Source organism: Balaenoptera physalus, assembly GCF_965194825.1.
Source record: "Balaenoptera physalus genome assembly, chromosome: 1".
Lineage (NCBI taxonomy): Eukaryota > Metazoa > Chordata > Mammalia > Artiodactyla > Balaenopteridae > Balaenoptera > Balaenoptera physalus.
In genome coordinates, this window is record NC_138882.1 from 146,194,097 (window position 1) to 146,217,245 (window position 23,149).

At 44.1% G+C, this 23,149-nt stretch overlaps 1 protein-coding gene across 2 annotated transcripts in view; it reads left to right on the forward strand.

Moving 5' to 3' along the window:
* The window catches only part of LOC309640986 (uncharacterized protein), a 239,909-nt gene that overhangs the window by 214,200 nt on the left and 2,560 nt on the right, over positions 1 to 23,149 (forward strand). Inside the window, exons 6-8 of one of the 2 annotated variants that reach the window (XM_082420495.1) lie at positions 4,074 to 8,161; positions 8,309 to 8,434; positions 13,800 to 20,721. The gene's annotated coding sequence lies outside the window, so the exon portion shown is untranslated. Of the gene's footprint in view, positions 1 to 4,073; positions 8,162 to 8,308; positions 8,435 to 13,799; positions 22,009 to 23,149 lie in introns of those variants that run through there. The other variant, XR_014252478.1, reaches the window with a different exon arrangement.

Here is a 23,149-nt window from a genome sequence, read left to right on the forward strand (position 1 = left end):
TGACTCTACCCCTGTCACTTGCCCAGAGCCAACCGTCTTCAGCTCTGCATCCTTAGCAGGTCATTGGCGAAAACCAGTCTTGGTGGTGCAGGGTTATGAACAGATTAAGGGCTTAGGAGTCCAGAAGATCTGGGTTCCAAGTCCAGATCTGTCCTTTATGAACTGCCCCTCCAAGGGAGTTGTGTGACCTGGGAAAATTACACAACCTTTATAAGTGAGATAATAATACCTGACTTGTAATATTGGAGTCAATGGAAAACGGACCTTGAATTTCTCTGCTGCTTCATCTCCCGCTCTCCTGCCCTCAATCTAAGCCATTGACATTTTTGCTGGGATTATTGCAGGAGCCTCCTAACCGGCCTTCTCGTCCCCTCTCTTGTTCCCTTTCAGAATTGCCACGTTGTACCCAGGAATAATCTTTTAAAAACATAAATCTGATCATTAGAGCTCCTCCCCAATGTTATCAACAAATAAATGCCAAGTGTTTCTCATTGCACTTAGAATTAAACCCCCATCCTTATCACGTAAGGGCCTTTGTGATCTGGCCCCTGCCTACCTCTGCACTCACCACCCCTTTCCAGACTCCTCTGCAGGCCCACTCTCCCTTCTATCATTGCCTCCTAAGCAGAGGCTCTCTCCTGACTCAGGGATCTCTCACCTGCTGTTCCACCCTCCTGGTACTCTCTTTCCCCTCTTTTCACCTGGCTAACACCTACTTATCCTTTAAATCTCAATTTGTCCTCCTAAGAGAGGCCTTCCCTGAATGCTCTGTTTAAATCCAACCCCCTCTTTCATGGTCTCATGCTGATCTTCCTTTTCCTTCATAGTCCTTATCACAATTTATAATCGTGCATTCGATTATGTGATTCCTCATTCAATGTCTCCTCCCATAGGTGGAGAGCAGGGTGTCTCTTTGTTCCTTTCTGCCTATCCCTGGGGTCAGTCGTGGTGCCTGGGACAAAGTAGGTACTCAAGAAATATGTGACGTGCAAAGCACAGGTGGGCACACAGCGCAGCTTTAATAGATCTTTATAGCTGTGGTCCCCCTCTTCCCTGGCCTGGTGGATACACCAGAGCACAGCCCTTAGCAGTGGACACAGTCCCTCCCTCCTCTCAGCTCCCCAGCCCTGTGGGGCTGGCTGGGTGCAAAGACCCCCCCCCCCCGAGAGCAGGAGCTGCCTGTCGGGAGTGGGGCAGGGCCGCTGGGGAGCAGGCCCCCATCAGACTCAAACCCTCCCTGTTCTTTCTTCCCCACTGCAGAGAACAGTCCCGCCCCTGCCAATGCCAACTGAGCTGGGGCTTGTTTGGTTGTACATGCTGCTAGGCAACTGGCCTGTTTTTGCTTATTTACCTCCCCTGGGCCGTTTCACAACACTCTGTAATAGGCTCTGCTCCCTCTGGTGCACATCTGGTTTGCGTTAGCCTGTCAGAGCTCCCTCTGCACAGAGAGCTAGTACTTGCCCCAAGTCACCGAGAGGGACCCCATGCTCCCGCTGCCCAGCCTCCATGGTGTTGGACCAGCCAGCCTCGCCCTTCACTCGGCCCAGCCTTGCCTCCCCTCTCCACCCTGAACCTCCTACTCCTTGTTTTCAACAGTGTACACATTTCAAAGCCTGAAGGTGGCAGCCCTTTGAAAAGGAAAGGAATGATGGGGCTTCAAGGAATACTAGAGTAGGAAATAAGTTTAGAGAGAATGAAGTCTGAGCCCCCATTCGGCTACTACTCTCCCCTCACCCACAGAGAGGGGAATTGACTTACCCAAGCGGACACAGACAGACAGGGGCAGACCCAAGACCAAGTTCCTTGGCATCTCCTCTTTCATCCTGGAGCCCTCCCACCAAGAAGACCACCTTGGGGATAGAGTGGGTTAAATTGGATGTTATTAGGTTTGAAGGAAATAGTAGGTTTACCCCTCCCCCCATCAAACTCAAAAATTTCTGGAGGGGTTTCTGTAAAGGGGCTAAAAGAGAGTTGGACGTTTGGTAGATGTCTCTTTAGAGGGAGAAAGTTTCTGATTTCTTTATCTACCTGCAGAGAGGATGTATTAGCCAAAGCAGGGCAGGGGCAAGGACAGGTGAATGAAGTAGGATTGTTTGGGAACAAATATAGGGCACCTCTCCCTGTGCCTTCCTTCCCATTGTGCTAGCAAACACATCACACTCAGAGTAAAACCCAAGATTCTGACACTGCTTACGAGGCGCTACACGACCTGGCCCTGTTACCTCTCTGACCTCATCCTCCCCTCCCCTGCCCTTGTACATTCAACCCCAGTGATTTGTGCCAAGAAAGAGCAGGAAGGCTTCCTCGGTAGGGAAGCAGCCAGCTGCTGGGCAGAGCTAGATGAATAGAGCAAGGACTGCGTTTCTCTCCTGCTTTCTCTGTAAGCCAGACCCCTCTGGGCAGAGAACAAAATGCCCAGACAAAACACACACACTGTTTCATTTTTCTCCACAGCACTTACCTGCTCCTGACATATGGTTACATTTCTCATTTACCGTCCGTCGTTTCCTACTAGAACGTGAGCTCCTTGCAGGCAGGATCTTTGTTCTGTTCATTGTTATGTCTTTGTACCTAGAACCGTTTTACATGAAGACTGGGCTCAATAAGGATTTGTTTGAATAAATGAATGAATGGATGAATCAGTCTGTTTTTCCTCCTCGCTTGTTCGCATGGTGATATTTCCTTACACCTACTTCTCCCCTACAAAATGAAATGCTGTCTGAGGGCCCCTGCTCTCTCTTCCCAGCTCACTGTGAGGCTCCCATCTCTGGGCTTTTGCACCACATGCTTTCCCTCTGCCTGGAATGCCCCTCCTGGTCCAATGGATGGAATGTCCATCTCCAGGTGGGGTTTGACCTGGTAACTTTTAATGCTGGGATGAACCTCTTGGCCGTTTCTGGCTACCTCTCTGTGGTTTGCTCTCATGGTGATTATTACTTGTTAGGCTGCTCCACATTGATTAATCAATGAGGAATAAGGGGACCAGATAACCAGCTGTGTAGCAACTGAGCAGCAGTCCATGGCCTCTGCCCTCTAAGGTTTTCTACTGATTCTTTTTCAGGTTTACATCGTCAGTCATTGACCTTCGAGATTAAATCATTTTGCTTCTTTCTTTAAAACTGTCCAAATAGCTTCCTGTTACACTTAGGATAAGAACCCAGTTCTTCACCTTGGCCCCAAAAGCCACAATCTAGCCCCTGCTGACCTCTCCAATTTCAGTTCACATCAACCCCTCGTTCCCCTTTTCTCACTGTGCCTCAGGCACATTATCCCTCTTTCTGTTCTTTGAATAAGTAAATTCATTCGAATTTCAGGGCTTTTGAACCAACTGTCACCTCTCTTTGGAATACTCTTCCCTCAGATCTTCACATGGCTGACTCCTCCAGCCATTCAGATCCTGATTTAAACAGCACATCTTCAGAGAAGACTTCTCTGACCATTCGACTTAGAATAACATGACTCCTCCCCCTATACACACATACTTTCTCATATTGTCGTGTTTTAGGTTCTTCCTAGCATGTACCATGAGATTTTCTATTTATTTGTTTATTGTCTGTCTTCCCCCCACTTAGAATGAAACTATAAGGGCAGAAACCACTGTGACCCCAACACCTACAACAGGGCCTGATGTATAATAGACACTCAAATGTTTCTTGAATGAGTCAATGGTAGCCTGAACATGGACTGAGAGTCAGGAGTCCTGTGTTCAACTCTAACCTGGCCGCCTTCAAGCTATGTGACTTTGAACATGTCATGTATCTGCCCTGGGCCTCCATCTCCACATCTGTAAAATGAGTTCTGATTTCATGATCCTTAAAGTTCTTTTCAACTTCCAGATACTCTGATCCTATCAATCTTTTCATATTGTTGAACATTAGAAAGCTGTCAAAGATGGTGATGAGAGCAATGACCCAACTAAAGTTGATGAATTATTTCTTTAATCTCATGCCATGTCCCAGATTACATTAGTTATTTATGATTTGTACTTAAGCTACATATCCAAAAAGGATTTGCGTGGCTTAGGTTTCAGACCCACTTTTCCAAACATACCCTTACCTGTTTCATTGTTACAGGGAGAAGAATAAATGCTTCCATCTAGATTGTTATATTTTACAATGGGTCCTTCTGACTGCAGATGATAGAAGCTGAACTGAATTCAACTATAACATGAGATCCAAGGAAAACTGAATAACTAAGGTGCTGGGAGGAGAGCAAGAGAGCATGGCCTCAGATGCTGCTGGAACCAGGGACTGAAATCCCACTCCTGCTCCCTCCAGCGTTTTCTCTGCAGCTATCGGTGTATTGGTTGCATCCTCCTCTCTCGACGTAGCCTAGCTGTTTCCGCATACTCCCAGCACAGCATTGACCACACTTTGCCATAACTGATCTGTTTTCTCGCTTAGTTTCAGTCTCTTCAAGTACAATAAAGTTCATTGTGGGAAAGGATCTTATCCATTTGTTAATCCCTTGCCCCCAACACAGTTCCTGGAGCATAGAAGGTATTCAAGATATGCTAATTAGTTAAATGAATGGTAGAAAACAGAGCCACCAACTATTCCAGAGTTTAATACTGAACAATTTCAGTTACTGGAGAAAGTCTAGCAAAAGTCTCTAGGACTCTACTCAGACAAGAAAAAAAAAATCTCAGAGAAGAAACTGTTCGGTCCAACTAGGCCATATGCTTACCCTTGGCAAACAGCAGCAGCCATTGAACATGATGGTGTCTCAGCGTCCGTGTGAACTGGAGGAGGAGAAACTTTTGGAAAAGGACCGTGGGAGGACATCCCACAGGTGCCAACACACTCACGAAATTCTTGTAGAGATCAAATGAGACATTGCAGGAGAAGGTGCTTTCAAAAGCTATTATGAAGTTGCCGTTTTATAGGTCAAAATTGGTCAAATATTGGCAACTGTGTATGTTTCAACTTACTATAAAATTGTTAAAAGAATTACATGGATGTAAGATATAATTAAGTTGTATGTCAGCACAATAAGAAGGGATGTTACATTTTCAAGATGAAAGGTTAAATTAATTCCTTTTTGAAATGATGGTAGCTTAATAATCTACTATGTGTTAGCTTTACAAGGAACAGTGCTAAGTGCCTTACATGGATATCTCCTTATTTCTTCCAACACTTCCATGAGGTAGATCCTATAATTATCCCCATTCTGCAGACAAGGAAATTGAGATTCAGTGAGGTTAAGTTATATGCTCCAGATAACACAGCTCAAAAAGTGGCAGAACCAGGATTTGAACCTATGTTTCTGAGATCCAGTGCTATTTATTATACTACATTAGGGAAAGGGTTGGAGGTCCAGCTCATCCACAAAAGCTAATCCATTGCTACTAGAATGAATGACTCTTTCTGTTACCTGTGAATTCACAGACTTGGGTATGTCCCACTTCTAAGTCATCTGCATTGTATTATAACTAGTAGTTGAGTGTATCTGCCACCCAAGACCAGACTGATCTACTTCAGGGGCCATCTTTTTCATCTTTGCACTCAAAATAAGCCTTACATTCTACCTAGCATGTGAAAGGCACTCTCCAAAGGTTTACTGAAGTGAATGGGGTAAGCAGACAAAGATGGTTTGGCATCTGCAAAGAGTATTGTATTTGTCTGCATGTTTGTGGTGGTGAAGGGGATGGAACAGTAAGAACGGGGCCAATTATAAAAACAGCTCCTTGTGTTAAGAGCCTATTATGTTTCAGAAAGTTATGCCCATTATCTCTAGTTTTCATATTACCTTGCAAGGTAAATGGTGGTATCTCCAGGTCTTACCTCTTGAGAGCAGCAGAATGTATTATTTCCAAAGACTGTAAACATTTCTGTGATGTTAAAGCTGGGCCATGAAAATATATTTACTCCAACTAGGGTCACACAGAGCTTTTAACCGAAAGACTATCCTCAGCCAGAATTTCACAGAATTCCATTCTGGGCGGGCCCCCAATTTCTCCTAAATGCAAACCCCACCCACACTCCAGAGCCCTACAACTCTGTCAAGCAAATGTTTGATTTGATTTTGTATGTGAACTTGATTCTGAGCCATGGAATTTCAGAGCTGTGCCTGCAAGTCTGGAATTTCAATATTAGCCTTTCCGACCTGGATAGCTTTGATCTCCCAAGTTTACCCTCGCAAGTATTGATAACATGGCTCAAATCACAAGCAGGAGCACCAGGTCTGCAGCCCATGGCTCTAAGTGTGTGCACGTATACATAGATCTCTGTTGAGATCAAAATGGATTTAGATTACACAGGGCTTATCTGATGCGGGGGGGAAACCCTGCATATGGGGCAGAGAGACAGAGCTCACTTTCATGCAGCCAATCACGCTGGCTTCATCCTACAGGACAGAAATCAAGAGTGAACTGCAGCTGAACTCTGGCAAGACCAGGCTCTTGCAATATGGCCCGACCTTCCTTAATTTCTTGGAGTCTGCTTTCTCACTGGGGAATGGCCGCTGTAGTTAACCACCATTTGCAAAGCATCTATCTTATATCAGGCACCTTAAGCGTTTATATAATATTAATAATAATATGTTAAACTTATACATGCTAGTCACTTCCTTGCTTAAATGCCTTCATGGTTCCTCAGTGCTGCAGAATAGAGTCCCCTGCTTTATCTCCTCATGACCCAGTCCTTGCCTCTCTCTCTAATCTTATTTCCTACCACTCCATCTCTCATTCCCAATGCCTTTGATATACCAAAGTATTCCAAGCCTTCCGGACAATGTGACTGCACATCCTTTCCCTCGACGGGATGTCCTTTCCAGCTCTGCTTTCCAGTAAACACCTGCACTTCCCTTCCATCTGTGCAGAATATCTTTTGTTTTCCCTTTTAGACCCATATTCCAGCTTTCCCCATTTGCTCTGTGCCCAGGAGGTTGATCTGTGCGGATGGCATCAGTGGGTTCTTGGCCAATTGGGAGTTTCAGAAGGGGACCAGAAGGAGAGAGGGAATGATTCCCTCCTTGCAAGGGCACTGGAGCTGGCCATGTCCCTCGCTGCTTCTCCTAAGGTGGTCCACTCTGCAGGACTCTCCCTCCCCTCTGGGAAAAGTTCAGCAGCCACTAAGCTGCTATGCTCTCCCTTGTGATTCTTCTACATCTGCATCCTTGCAGATAAGCCCTCCTCTAAATATAAATAAATTGATGGGCCATTGATACCCTGACTGGTATACTGACCCAGCACAAACTCCAAGGAGTCCTTTGTAGGGACCTACCTGTTACATCACAATGCCATTTGCTTCCCTGTCTGCCTACCAGATTGCTTCATTTCACCTTGTTTTATAGATATTCAAGTTGCCCACCCACACTTAGTGATCAGCTACTACATCCTGGGTTGTGGCTTGGGCACTGCAGATTCAGAGGTCAATAGATGATCATTCCTGACTTTGAAGATCCCCCACTCTAGTGCCAGAGATAAGATGTAGGCCCTGTTTGTGGCTCTGAGCACAGGACCAGTCACCTGTCTGCTCGTGTTCAAATCCCAGCTCCACCACTGACTACCCATGTGATCTGGGCACATTTCTCTCTCTGAGCCTCAGTTTCCTCATCCGTAAGTGGAAATAACAGCGGCTGCCTCAGAGAGTGGTTGTAAGGATTAAAGCAGCACTCTGTAAGTGTCCATTATTATTTTTATTATAGCAGATGCTTACTTAGTGTACATGAAATGACGACTGAATGTATTCTCTCATTTGATCTCTATAACAACCCTTCCTCCACCCTTTCCCACTATATGCATTCCAAATAGACAGCAAAGGAATTCCTTTTCCCATTTTAAAGATGGAGAAATTGGGAGTGAATGAATGAATAAATAAATGAATACATGAATAGCTAACCCATTCAACCTGTTCTGTGTCCCCCACCTCCTCCCAGTGGCCATAGCTGGGCTGTTTGTCTGGAAAGCTGGGAGCTCTGAGCCCTGGAGAAGTGATCCTGGCTTTCTCTCCAACTTTCTAGCACCGGGGATGGCGCCAAGAGCTCCACGCGATTTGCTCTGTGTCTAACACAGTCTGGGGGCAGGTGCTTCTGGGCTTTGTAAACACTGGGCCTCTGGGCTCTGCCCCAGAAGCCCCCAGCTTCCCAGAACCGGCACCCCAGTTCCTGTTCAGCTGCTGCTCTTTCTGTCAGGCCTTTGCAAGCCTCACTGCCCCTTCTGGTAAGTGCAGGGGCCAGGAGGGAGGTTCCACTTTCACATTCGCTACCACACCCACAGGAGGGAGATTTCTCAACGTGGAGGGGAAATTTCCTTTCTCTTTAGGCCTAACCTCAAGCTTGCTCCTTAACTCATTTTTTTTTTTTTCAGGCTGTACTTAATTTTCTGCTGAGGCTCAGGTCTCCCCACAATCTAAACTTGACTCTGCTCCAGAAATAAGGGAGAACCATTACCCTGCTGAGCCCCTACTGCAGGCCTGGCCTGCCCTGTGCTCAGGTGGGCTCTTCGTGCATCCTGATGTGCCCCTTCCCACGCCCCTATTTTACAGATTTGGGGACTGAGGCTCAGGGCAATGGAATGACTAGGGCTGGAATGTTCAAATGGGAAAACCCACCCCTTAGAGCTTTAGAAACACTTAGACATGGCCACAGAAAAGAAGCCCCCAAATGGAATTAATCTTGGCTGCTTCTGTACCACGTACTTAACTCTGTTCCTCTGCTTCCTGTAATCTAAATGTTTATTTGTGTCCATATCTGTCTCTCCTACTGGACTGCCCCTTCTCAACGGCAGAGAAGGTGACTCACTTGTGTCCTTCTCCCTGGCCCCAGCACATAGCCTGAGACAGGAAGGGATTGCTGGTCTGAGAAGTTAAAGCAAGCCAGTGGGTCTGGTGGTAGAGAATTAATGGAGGGGAAATGCAGGGTGAGGCTGGACTAAAAAAGCAAGGCCAGATCATGGAGGACCCTGTAGACCATGTTGAGGTATCTGACTTTAATTCTAAGGGCAAAAGGAAGACACTTAAGGCTTTTGAGCAGGGCCCTTACATGTTACAACAAAGTAATCTGGCTGTAGTGTGGAGAATAGATTGGAAAGTAACAGATGGCGAAGCTCAGTGAGGCGCTGTCCCAGTAGACCAGGCAAGAGATAGGAGAGTCTCTCCAGGTCAGTGCTTCTCAGACTTTAGTGGGCATCAGAATCCCCTGGAAGACCTGTTAAAACACAGCTTGCTAACCCCACTCCCAGAGTTTCTGATTCAGTAGGTCTGGGGTGGGGCCTGAGAATTTGTATTTCTAGCAAGGTCCCAGGTGATGCAGATGCTGCTGGTCCCAGAGGACCACTGGCTTTAGGGAAAGAGAGGAGGGAAAGGGTGAGCGAGACACAATCTGATCCTCAAAGACCTTTCATTTTATGGGAGCACAGTGTGAATGGTGCAATTCTAGAGAAGTGGCTGCATCTGCATTGTGACAGGCCAGGGGGGGACCTCTCCTCCAGTGTGGGGTGGAGGAGAGGGTCAGAGGAAGCTTTCTGGAAGAGGGAACTCTTGAATTGAGTTATAATAGTTAAGTAGGAGTCAACCAGGTGAGGGGGTTCAGCAGGAGAGATAGGAAGGAGAAGATGTTCAAGTCAGAGGGCAGACCTTGAGCAAAAACAAGGAGGTGAGGAATAGTATGATGTGTTTGGGCAATTGATCAAGAGACTTCAAAATGAAGCTGGTATATCATGAAGGGCTTTGTATGCCCTACAAATTAAAGAGTTTGGACTTTATCCTGTGGAGCAGAAGTGTGAAAACATTTTCTGGGGGGGAGGGGTGCATAATGCAACGTGGGAGATGTCACAGAGCCCTCTGAGAAGCTGATCAAAGTTAATGTGCACACAAGCAGAATATGGTGTGCATTTCAGGGTGTTCAAGAATTTGCTGAAGCCTATCCATGAACTTAAAAAAAAAAATCTCTGCAGTGGATGATGGGTTTTAAGCAAATAGTTGTCTTAATTACATTTTAGTTTAGAAGGACCTCTCAGCAGCCATGTAAAGAATGGATTTGATCAGAGGTAACTGGGTAAAAAGTAATAAACGGCAGTGTGGGCGGGGACCAGTTTCACACCTATACGCAAGTTAGGTTGGTAAGTGTCAAGATCAGACTTGCTTCTTAGCAAAGTCACTGCTCAATTCAAGAGGTGTTTCTTGAGAGCTGAGCTCAGAGGCTGTCTTTGCATGGCTTAAATCTAGGCTGATGGGTAATGTAAACCAGCAAGAAGGGGCCGTCTCCACCCTTACCCCACCTACTGGAATCTGCCGGTCATCAGTCAGCTGAGGTCCAGATACCCCAGGCCTTTGAGGGCCAGAAGCCAAGGACGTGAAGGAAGGCAGCACTCTGATGAGCTGGGGTGAGGCCAAAAGGGCAAAGTGGGGTAGTGAGTTTTTCGGAGGTGGCCAGAGTGTCATTCCTTCCAAAGGTTTTGCAATAGCCCTAGGAAGCAGACAGAGCTAAGATGATTATCTCTGTTGGACAGATGGGACACCAACGGCCAGAGAAGGTGAGAACTTTCCAAGAGACACGTAGCAAACATCAGGGCAAAACTGGAAGAGGAATCATCAACCCTGGACTCTTGAGTCAGTGGCTCGCCTTAGGCTGACCCTGGTGCACATTTTGCCATGGCTCTTCGTGGTGGCTCCATGATCCTGTAATTCTACGATTCTAGCAAAAAGGCTCTCCACCATTAGCTCAATTCCTTTAGTTTCTTTTGATCTATATCTGCCTTTTCACCCAAGACCTTACCATCAACCACCTGTGAAGCTTGGAGCCAGCCATTTGTCCTCTCTGCCTTGAGTTTTCTCTTCACCTGTAAAACAAGAGGATGGCACTAAATGTCCACAAAGCCTTTGTCTTCTCTGAACTACAGTGGTTCTACAAAGTCTTCTGTGATCCAAAATTCTGCCCCAGCTTTGACGTGACCACAGGATGTTCACCAGCCCAACTCCTTTTATATACAGTTACCGAGGAATAAGAAGAAGAAGAATGATAATGATTAACATTTATTTCTTCCCATGGGCCAAGAACTGATCTAAGTACTTTTAAGCTTCAAAACAACTTTTTAAGGGAACTGCTATTATTGTTTCCATTTCATAAATGAGAAACCTAGAAACACACAGAGAGGTTACGTTACTTAATATAAGGTCATACAGCTAACAATTTGTGGAACCAGGGTTCAAACCCAAGCAGTTGGCTCAGGGTCCATGCTGTTTTCCCCAGGAGCTGAAGAGTGAGGGGTTAAGGGTACAGGGAAGGTATGGGAACTACCAAGTGAAGTCTCAGTGACAGGAGGCTGACTACCCCTCAGTGGCATATTTTATCATCATCCCCATCTCCATAGCAAGTTGTGCTATGTCCTGCTACCTCCCACCCCCTGCAAGGGGACACTTGTAAGAAGTTATCTAGTGACTTGTGGAAGGAGTTGCCAGATTAAGCAAATAAAAATACAGGATACCTGGTTAAATTCGAATTTCTAATAAAAAGTAAATAATTTTTTAAGTATAAGTCTATCCCATGCAATATTTGGGACATACTTATACCAAAAACTTTTTCATTATTTGAAATTCAAATTTAACTGGGCATCCTATATTTTATCTGGCAAACCTACTTCCAGTACAATAAAAATGAGGATAAGTGATGACACTTTCCCTTTAGAAGACTGAATGTGTATTATTATTCTTTTGCTCACTGGTCCAGAAGGTTGACGTGATGGGCTTGGCGGAATCATTTTCAAGGGAATAAGGATGACCTCTCCTTCCTTATCTCAGTTGGGAAGTCCTGTGGGGTCTCCAAAATCACCCCTGAGGGAACCTGGAACAGCCCTCTGAACTGAAGCGAAACTCCCCAGAATGATCTGGAACAGGGCTTGCTCACTGGCTGCCCACGTTCCTGTCTCAGTTTCCAGTGCCCTGCTCACAACTTAGAAGGTGACATAAACGGAGATCTCCCTCCTTCTCTCCTCCCCAGTAGATTCCCAGGGCCCTTCTAGGACATTTGGGTCTTCAAACACTAATTACTGCTCCTCTCTGAAACTTAGTAATCTCTTCTGTGATAATTAGAGGAAAATTAAGAAAAGCACATATTAGATTCTCAAGTCAGAGTGGGTCATTTCTTGGGTTTTCCTCATACTGAATATTATAGAGTCCTGGGAGAAGAATACCAAGGCCCAAGGATTTTCTGACCTTAACAACATGTTGTGAATTCCCAAAAATCCCCCCTAGGAAATGAGTTTTGAAATATAAATATGTGGGGTTACTCCATATCTGAGACAGCTGTGCTGAAGCTTGCTTTCTCATGGCTGGCATCCCAGACAGACCCCGGGCTTGACCAAACTCCTACCTCCTCATCACAACCTGACCTCGGGCTTCCCTCTCTCCCTCTCCCTCACCACATCCCACCCGTGCCCTGTGTGGAGTGGTTTCTATCAACAGAGCCTGTTTCAGCTCATTGGGAAACTGGCTGCTCACATGCTTTCAATCTGCTTTGTCTTGCCTGATTACCGAGATGTCCCAGACCAAATCACACTTAGATGAAATGCATTTGGGTGGGTGGACCCTGCCTGCCTCAGCAGAAATATTAGAGCAGCCGCCTAGAGCACAGCCGAGACTTACACAAAATGCAGATCAGCATCCCCAAAGCAAAGGGAATTTTGAAAAGTGTTTTGTATTAACGTTCTCGAATATATAAATCTATAGGCATTCTGATTAGACCCCAGGCAAATGTCATACTATTTCCTTAAAAGAATTAATTTAAAAAGGATTTAGAACAAAAACAAACTTTTCTTGGGTTTTATAGCACTGTGGGCTGAAGAGCAATTTATCTTCCTCCTTGCCCTACCTAAGGTACAGCACTTCTCACTGTGGGGCTGTGAAGAACGGGTTCCCAGCTTTATTCTGAATATTTTCAGATTAGAAGCCTCTAAGCTGATGTTATTAGCCAGACGTGTCCTTGGCTTTGTCAGCTGGAGCCAGAATACCCTCATCATCATTACCTTCATTATCCCATGGCTGAGAGTCAGTGATTGCTTATTTTGTGCCAGGAATTGTGCTAAATATTCTACATGATTTATGTCACTGAATTCCCTAATGACCTCCTATGAGAGGTACATTTTTTTCATTAAGATTTTATTTTCTTAGAGCAGTTTAAGGTTCACGGCAGAACTAAGGGACGGTACTGAGATGTCTTACGTCACCCCTGCCCCTACACATGCACAGCCTCCCCCATTATGCACGTCCTCCACCAGAGCAGTATGTTTGTTTTAGCTGATGAACCTACACTGACACATCATAATTACCCCCAAATCCATAGTTTACCCTTGGTACTGTATTCTATGGCTTTGGACAAATGTGTAATGACATATATCCATCATTGTAACATTATACATAGTACTTTCTCTGCCTTAAAAATCCTCTGTGCTCTACCTATTCATCCTCCCCGCCCCCTCCCAACTTCTGGCAACCACTAATCTTTTTACTGTCTCCATAGTTTTGCCTTTTCCAGAATGTCGTATAGTTGGAATCATACAGTATATAGCCTTTTAAGATTGGCTTCTTTCACATAGTATTATGCATTTAAGTTTCCTTTCATGGCTTGATAGTTCATTTATTTTTAGCACTGAATAATATTTCATTGTCTAGATGTACCACAGTTTATTTATCCATTCACCTTGGTTGCTTCCAAGTTTTGGCAATTATAAATAAAGCTGCTATAAACATCTCTGTGCAGGTTTTTGTTTGGACATAAGTTTTCAACGACTGTTATTGCTAAATGTATTTAGTTTTGTAAGAAACTGCCAAACTGTCTTCCAAAGTGACTGTACTATTTTGCAGGTTCACCAGCAGTGAATGAGAGTTCCTGTTGCTCCACATCCTCATCAGCACTTGGTGTTGTCAGTGTTCAGGATTTTGGCCATTCTAATAGGTATGTAGTGGTATATCACTGCTTTAATTTGCATTTCCTTGTTGACATATGATGTGGAGCATCTTTTCATATGCTTATTTGCCATCTATATGTCTTCCTTGGTGAGGTATCTGTTAAGTTCTTAGCTAATTTTTTAAACAGGTTGTTTGTTTTCTTGTCATTGAATTTTAAGATTTCTTTATATATTTTGGATAACAGTCCTTTATCAGATGTGTCTTCTGCAAATATTTTCTCCTAGTCATGGCTTATCTTCTCCTTTTCTTGACATTTCTTTCACAGAGCAGAAGTTTTTAATTCTAATGAAGTGCAGCTTAATGATAATTTCTTTCATGGTTCATGTCTTTGGTGTTATGTCTAAAAAGGCATTATCATACCCACACCTAGGTTTTTTTCCTATGTTATCTTCTATGTTTTATACTTTTAAGTTTTACGTATAGGTCTGTGATCCATTTTGAGTTAATTTTTGTGAAGGGTATAAGGTCTGCATCTAGGTTCTTTTTTTTTTTTTTTTTTTGCATATGTTCATCTAATTGGTCCAGCACCATTTGTATAAAAGACTAAATTTGCTCCATTGTATCGCCTTTGTTCTTTTGTCAAAGATAAGTTCACTATATTTATGTGGGTCTATTTCCGGGCTCTCTACTCTGTCCACCGATCTATTTGTCTATTCTTTCACCAGTACCACACCGTCTTGATTACTGTAGCTTTATATAATAAGTCTTGAAGTTGGGTAGTTTTAGTCCTCCAGCTTTGCTCTTCTCCTTCCATATTGTGTTGGCTATTTGGGGCCTTTTGTCTCTGCATATAAACTTTAGAATTAGTTTGACAATATCCACAAAATAACTTGCTGGGATTTTGATTGGGATTAGATTGAACCTACAGATCAAGTTGTGAAGAACTTGATACTTACCAGTATTTTGATAATACTGATTCTTCCTATGCATATATTTGGTTTTTCTTTAATATCTTTTATCAGAGATCTGTAGTTTTAATCACATAAATTTCATCCATATTTTGTTAGATTTGTACCTAAGTATTTCATTTTTTTGGGTGCTAATGTATATGGTATTGTATTTTTACTTTCAAATTCCAGTTGTTCATTGCTGGTTTGTGGGAAAGCAATTGACCTTTATATATTGACCTGTATCCTTCAACCTGGTAATAATCACTTATTAGTTCCAGGAGATTTTTGCTAATTCAGATTTTCTTAGATGATCATGTCATCTGCAGACAAACACAGTTTTATTCTTCCTTCCCAGTCTGCATACCTGTTATTTTCTTTTCCTTTCTTGTCTTAGTGCATTAGCTAGAACTTCCAGTATGATGGTGAAAAGGAGTGGTGAGAGGGGCATCCTTGTCTTGTACCTGACCTTAGTGTGAAAGCTTTGAGTTTCTCATCGTGTGTGATATTAGCTGTGGGATTTTCGTAGATATTCTTTATCAAGTCGAGGAAGTTCTCCTTTATTCATAATTCACTATGAGTTTTTATCATGAATGTTGTTGGATTTTGTCATATGTATTTTCTGCATCTATTGATATGATCATATGATCAAGTGATTTTTCTTTTTTAGCTTGTTGATGTAATGGATTACATGAATTGATTTTCTAATGTTCAACCAGCCTTACTTACCTGGGATAAATCCCACTTGGTTGTGTGCATAATTCTTTTTATATATTGTTGGATTTAATTTGCTAATATTTTGAAGACTTTTGCATCTATGTTCATGAGAGATATTGGTCTGTATGTTTCTTTTCTCATAATGTCTGTCTGTTTTTGGTATTGGGGTAATGCTAGCCTCATAGAGTAAGTTAGGAAGTATGCCTTCGGCGTCTATCCTCTGAAAGAGATTGCAGAGATTTAGTAAAATTTATTTAAAATGTTTGGTAGAATTTACCACTGAACCCATCTGGGCCTGGTGCTTTCTGTTTTGGAAGGTTATTAATTATTGAATCAATTTTTTTAATAGACATAGGCCTGTTCAGGTTATCTTTCTTCTTGTGTGAGTTTTGGCAAATTGTGTCTTTCATGGAATTGGTTAATTTCATCTAGGTTGTCGAATTTGTAGGTATAGAGTTGTTCATAGTACTCCTTTATTTCCCTATAATAGCCATAGGATCTGTAGTGATGTCCCAGGATGTACAATTTTTAATATCCATTTTATGGATGAGGAAACTGAGAGTTAACAAGAGTGATAGCCCAGGGTCACAGAGCTAATCAAGGGGAAAGCTGGTGTTCTAACCCCAGACTGTACAACTTAAGGCTGGAACATTCAATCTTGGTGACCCTTGCTTCCCAGGATTTGGTAGCAAGGCAGTTCTGGGAACATTCTAGGTACTTGTTAACTATTTGGGCAAGGAGATTAAAGAGTCTCACTCATTTTTCAGGGTCCCCCTCAAAACTCTCCTGCATGTATATAGTAGATCCATCCCTCCTCTTTGTACTTCCCTGGTCTATGAAGGCATTTATGAGAGTCTGAGCTCCTCTGAGGTGACAAGAGGACATAATGCAAAAAAGGAAAAATTTTTGATGCCAGACAGAGCTGGGTTTAAATGATGGCTCAAAATTTAACCAACTCTATAGAGATGGGACAGAAAACTTCTCTAAATTTTTGTTTCCTGACCTATAAAATGGGTAAAATTTCGTTTGCTTCATAGGATTGTTTTAAGTGTTAACTAGAAAAATTTAGCCTGCATTCAGGGATTCAGTATTTTTTGAGCACCTGTTATGTGCAGAGGCCGTTAGGAACTTAATTAATGCCCATTACTATCTTTTAAGGACAGAGATTTTATATTCCATTCTTTTCATCCCCATGACCCAGTAGAGAGCCTAGAACAGAATGTGTGCTCATTAAATGGGGAGCATATGATGTTTACATAAATTAATAAATAAATACAATAAAAGTCAAAACTCGTGACATGACATATTTACATAGCCCACCCAGTTTATCTCTGTGGCCTCATCCACCACCCCTCCCCTCCAGCTACACATGACTAACTGGTATTCAGCAAACAAGCCATGTCCTTCCATGTCTCAGCATCAACCCAGTGCTCAAATAATTCTCTGTCTTGAATGCCTGCCACACCGCTTTTGTCCACCTGGCGAGCTACTCAGTAGTATTAGTTTTACCTTATGGAAAATTCAGAATAAATCTTCTACTCTGCATGACAGCCTTTCAAATAGTTGAAGTCAGTCCTCATGACTCCCTTCCTTGTGCTATCCTTCCAGGTCATATTTTCTTCCTCCTTCCCAATAATTCTTGTAGGTGATGGTCTCTGAATCCCATACCATCTCGGGTCCTCCCTATTTTACCAGTTGCCTCTTAGTCATTCTTTCACTGGCTATTTATTGAGCGCCTACTAGATGTAATATAGTGGTCCCCAACCTTTTTGGCACTAGGGACCAGTTTCATGGAAGACAATTTTTCCACGGACTGGGGCAGGGAGGGGGATGGTTTCAGGATGATTTAAGTGCATTACGTTTACTGTGCACTTTATTTCTATTATTATTACATTGTAATACATAATGAAGTAGTTATACAACTCACCATAATGCAGAATCAGTGGGAGCCCTGAGCTTGTTTTCACTTGCCACTCACTGATAGGGTTTTGATATGAGTCTGCAAGCAATTGATTTATTATAGTCTCTGTGCAGTCAAACCTCTCTGCTGATGATAATCTGTATTTACAGCCGCTCCCCAGCACTAGCATCAACACCTCAGCTCCACCTCAGATCATCAGGCATTAGATTTTCATAAGTAGTGCGCAACCTAGATCCCTCACGTGTGCAGTTCACAGTAGGGCTCGAGCTCCTATGAGAATCTAACGCTGCCGCTGATCTGACAAGAAGTGGAGCTCAGGCAGTAATGTGAGCGATGGGAAGCGGCTGTAAATACAGATGAAGCTTCGCTCGCTTGCCCACCGCTCACCTCCTGCTGTGCAGCCCGGTTCCTAACAGGCCACAGACCACTACCAGCCCATGACCCGGGGGTTGGGGACCCCTGATGTAAGATAAAATAGATTTTGTCACAAGAATAAAAGTTTATGAGGCTTATATTCTCGTGAGAGGAGCTGGATAACAAACAAATAAAAATTGAATATATATGTTGGCTGTAGATGTGTCAGGAAGAAAAAGAAAATGAGCACGTGAGGAGAGGAGAAGGGAGAGTATGAAGATGATGCATAGGGTGGTCAGGGAATACAGTCCTATTTAAGCGGGATGCTGAAGGAAATGAGGGAGAAACCATGTGGCTATCTGGAGGAGGTGTATCCAGATGGAGAGAAAAACAAGTACAAGTGCCCTCTGGCAAGAGTGTCTTGATGTGCTTGTGGCAGTTCCAGGAGGCCCATGTGATGGAGCACAGGGAGAGGGAGAAATCGCAGTTGGAGGTGAGTTCCAAGAGGAACTGGAGGCAGATTACATAGGTCCTCTAGGACAATGAGAAGAACATCATTTTAAGTGAGATGGAAATTTAGCAGGGAGTTTATCTGAATCACATGAAGACTTCTCTCTGGAGACTTTACAAAGTTCAGTTTTAGAGGAACAAACATGGAAGCAGAGAGACCTAGTTAGGGGCTATTGCAATAACCACAGCAGGAGATGATGGTTGCTGGAAACAAGATAGTTATTCTTCAAATGTGTATGATGCACTAGAATTCTGGATGTACTTTGAAAGCAGAGCCCACTGCATTTGTTAAAGGATCAAACGTGGGGCAGAAGACAGTGTACCTCAGTCTCCTTCTCTATAAAATAAAGATAATATTTGTACCTCACAGTTGTTAAGCTTCGCAGTGGATGCTCAAGAAATGTGAATTTCCTCTCTCAGCAGCACAGTGCTCTGATTGGCAGTGATCACAGGACCATTAATCATGGTAGATTATTCAGAGTCTGGGTGGGGAGGAGAGATGATGAATTTCAAGTACCTGTGGGACCCCCAAAGGGAGAGGTACCATTGGAAAGATGTAGTGCATGATTTAGGGTATAGCTCAGGGTAAAAGTTTGGGAGATGTCATTGTACGTAGCAGCTGAAACCACTGGGATAAGTCAAGAATAGTGTCCTTTCCATTACCATAGTAATACTGTGCAATATTCATGGAACTAATATATACCTTAAAGAAGAAATCACAGCATCATTAAAAGCAGAATGAAAAATCTGGTACCATATGAAATGAGGGAATAATTGTTCCAGAATTTTGGAATAAGGGAAGCCAGGGAAACTGAGCTGACACATTGTATGAGCTTCTTGGAAATGTAGTATAAAGGGAACCGAGCATCTCCATGGTTGTTAGTAATCAAGGAAAGAAGAGAGTTTAGGCAACACGGATATACATCAAAGAGGTGTGAGTCTTCATCCAGGCCTTCCCTTTACACTGTATTATCGGTTTTTTAACATTAGCCATGGAATTGTTACCTGTTTGATTGGCTGATAGCACATCTGGTTGCTCAGATCTGGATTCTGTATCTATGGGCGTGCTGGCTTTGTGTAGATGTGTGGTCCACGGGAGCCCCCAGGGATGGTACCCACATGACAAATTCCATGCAACTATTTGCATGTTGCAAAGGCTAGTCCCCTCTCTCGCTGGTTTACTGGTGTCTTTCCATCTGCCCCAGGTACCTGGGAATCAATAGAACTGGACTCTTTCCTGGCTCTGTCATCACCCAATGGCATCTGTGTGTTGAGATGATTGATCTGCTCTGCACACTTGCACAACCATGTGTGGTCTGATCCCACACTGTGTGAAGGTCACCAATACACTATGATCCCAGAAGAGGGGGATCAGGATGAGCCAGAGGGGATGGGTGCCTGGAATTATTGTATAAGGATGGACTGAAAGAACTAGGGATTTTTTTTTTTTTTTTTTTGCATGGGGAATAGGAGATTCAAGTAGGATGTGTTTTCAAATGCTTTAAGGGCAACTATTTGGGTGAGAAATTGACTTGTTCCTCTTCCATACTGACTAATATATGGATGTGTCAAGGAGATATACTTTGGCTCATCATTATAAAAGATATTTCTAATAACATTTGCCATCCGTCAGTGAAATGAGCTGTCTTTGGAGGAGGATGACTGATGGAACCCTCTTAGTTTGGGTTCAAGCATTGGGTCTGAGATTGGACTAGATGAATAACACCTTCTTGCCTCCTCTCCCCGCCTTCCCATTATCTCCCCTTCCTATCTCTGTGGTCCTCTGGCTTATCCTCAGAGGAACAAACCTACATGGACTTTTACTAAGTGGGAGTCAAACCTTAGGCCCCTTTGTGTGCAAGATGCAAACTGTCAATTTGACCCAAGATGTTCACAAACTTTTTTGAATGATTAATAGGGAAGGCAAATACCTTTCATTCCTCAGGGCTACCAACGACCATGTGGTAAATGACTTCATCTGAGCACCGAATGGCACCCTACCCCCTGAGGATTACTTCTCCCTGGTTGACCCCAGGTCAAGGCTGATCCATTTTGCTTTGAGGGGAAGAATGTGAAGCATGTCCTCCATGAAAGCCCAGAACAGATGTTATGTTTTCTTTCATGACTGCCTTTGCTAAGTGGCTTGTGAGCTGGACCCTTGGACATCAAGCCAGGCTTGGCCAGGGCAGCTAATCAAGAGATGATCAGGTCCCTCAGACAAAGGGGGAAAGTCCAGTGGGTAAGATGGGGGAAGGTGAGCTGTCCCCAAAGCTGGGGGAGTATAAAGGAGTCCTAAAACCAAAAAGAACCTAACAGGCCAAATAGTTTGACCTCTTGATTTTACAGATGAAGAAACTGAAGATCAGAGACAGGGAATTCCTGAAGTCATGCAGAAAATCAGACCCATCAGGACTAGGATTAGAGCGAGGTGAGTGAGGCACCTACATGACCCTGAGTGACCGCTCCTGAAATTTTGCACCCTAGGTACCTCATTTGCTTCACCCTAGTCTCAGTCCTGAACCCTGTACCACCCAAGCTAGAGAACTCACCTGCCACACTCAAAGTCCCTTCGGAGAGGTTCTATCCATGGAAGGTGCCATGTTTTCTTGCATATGATCCTGCCCCAATTGGACCAAAGAAGGACCCCTGACCATAGGCAGCCAACATGCAGCCTGGCCAGCATCTTGGGCTAGTCTGGTGTGGGCAGCTGTCCCATGGGGCCTAAAGGGATTTAACTGGACAATCAGATTTTCTCTTGGGAATTTAAATCAGCAATAAGAGGACACAGTCTTTAGTGTTTGAGAGATAAAGTCAAGAACATTCTTGCACTTCAGTTCTGTTACTTTCATTGTTCTATACTCATTCCTGTGATGTTCATCCTGGGAAGGGAGAGAGGGATGACCAGTCCTGTGCCTCTCCCAATTTCTGCCTGTTGCTAATGGGTGCACCCTTTGTGCCACTGTTCAGACTTCTCACTGCTGTGGAGACCACCTGCCTCCCATCATTCATTTATTAAACAATGAGTGAACAGCTTCTTTTCATTAGGCACAAAGGTGAATCACACTTGGTCCCTAATCTTAGGAGTTTACACCTTAGCAGGAGAGGCAGATGCAAAAGAGACAATTGTAGTACCATGTGATGAGTATAACGATGGAAAAAAGCCACATATCATTGGGGCACCAGGAAAAGGTGCATAACCCATCTGGCAGAACCAGGAGTGAATGAAAAGAAGACTTCCTGGAGGAGGTGTTGCCTGCATTGAGTTCTAAGCAATGAGCAGGACTTTGCCACGTGAAGAGTAGGGGAAAAGCATTCTAGCCTTGATCAAAGTACAGAGCTAAGGACCAGCACATGTGGAGGAACTGCGAACAGTTGGACAGTTGTATGAATTTCAAGTCAGGGCAGAGCAAGGAGGAGGATGCTGATCCTTGTAAGCCAGGCTAAGGAGCTTGGACTTCATACACCAGGTGAGCTCTCACACACTGGTAATCCAAGGCTACACTCAGTGCCAGGACAAGCTGTACTTGGCCCATGGAGGATTTTACAGAATTCTGAGTTTGAATGCCTTTGGACAGCTATGCTTCAGTTCACCATAATCCCCACTGCTCCCTGTTGCCTACCCATGGTCCCGGCACTCACTTTTATTTCCTACTGCCATCTGTAGGCGCTGAGGACATGGTCCCTGCTCTGGACGGCGGAGAGACTCTGAAGAGTTTTTGGAGGTATGATCAGGCCTCTGCTTTACAAAAGTTCCCTTGGATGAGGCATAAGAGGGATTTTAGGTGCACTCTGGAGGCAGAGAAGTCATTTACAGGCCATTGCAATAATCCAGGCCAGACATCCCTGGTGGCGCAGTGGTTAAGAATCCACCTGCCAATGCAGGGGACACGGGTTTGAGCCCTGGTCTGGGAAGATCCCATAGGCTGCAGAGCAACTCAGCCTGTGCACCCAGCTACTGAGCCTGTGCTCCAGAGCCCACAAGCCATAACTACTGAGCCTGTGTGCCACAACTACTGAAGCCTGCGCACCTAGAGCCCGTGCTCCACAACAAGAGAAGCCACTGCAATGAGAAGTCCGTGCACCACAACGAAGAGTAACCCCTGCTCGCTGCAACTAGAGAAAAGCCCACACACGGCAAGGAAGACCCAACGCAGCCATAAATAAATAAATAAATAAATAAATAATGTTAAAAACTGAAAAAAAGCTATAAAAAATTAACTCATAAAAAAATAATAATCCAGGCAAAAGATGTCAAGGGCCTGGAAATATGCCAGAGGTGGGCTAGTAAGCACTGAGCGATGGCCCCTCCAGCCGCTCTTGTGTGTTTTGGAAGCCATGTGGGAGAGGGTGATGGACCTGGAGCCAGCAATTCTGTGTCCAGCACCACTTTACATGACAGAATGCTGTGAGTCCCTAACCTGCTGGGAGCCTCCTATGCCCCCAGGCTTAACATCCATCATCTCTGGCCAAGATCCCAACAATCCTGTGGAGCTATTCCCCCTCCCCAACCATTCTACGAAGGCTTAGAGAGGTTAGGCAGCTCCCATGAAGGGTCATTGCTACGTGGTTGGTCAGGAATTCAGAACCAGAGTGAGGTGTCTGCAAAGCCGGGACTTGCTCTGCTCTATTCCCCTCACACGCTGCCCAGCAGGTTTGTCTGGACATTGTCCAGAGCCCAGAGGCTATGACAGCAACATCTTTGGGAGTTGACCCAGCAGAGAATTAATATGGACTTTGGGAGAGAGAAAAAGAACTGAGGGTAAACTATCCAAGAGGCCAAGCTGAAATGTGTGTTCGAGTATGTGTATTTGGTTTGGCAAAGCCCTGCTACCTTTCTCTCAGAAAAGAAGAAAAAT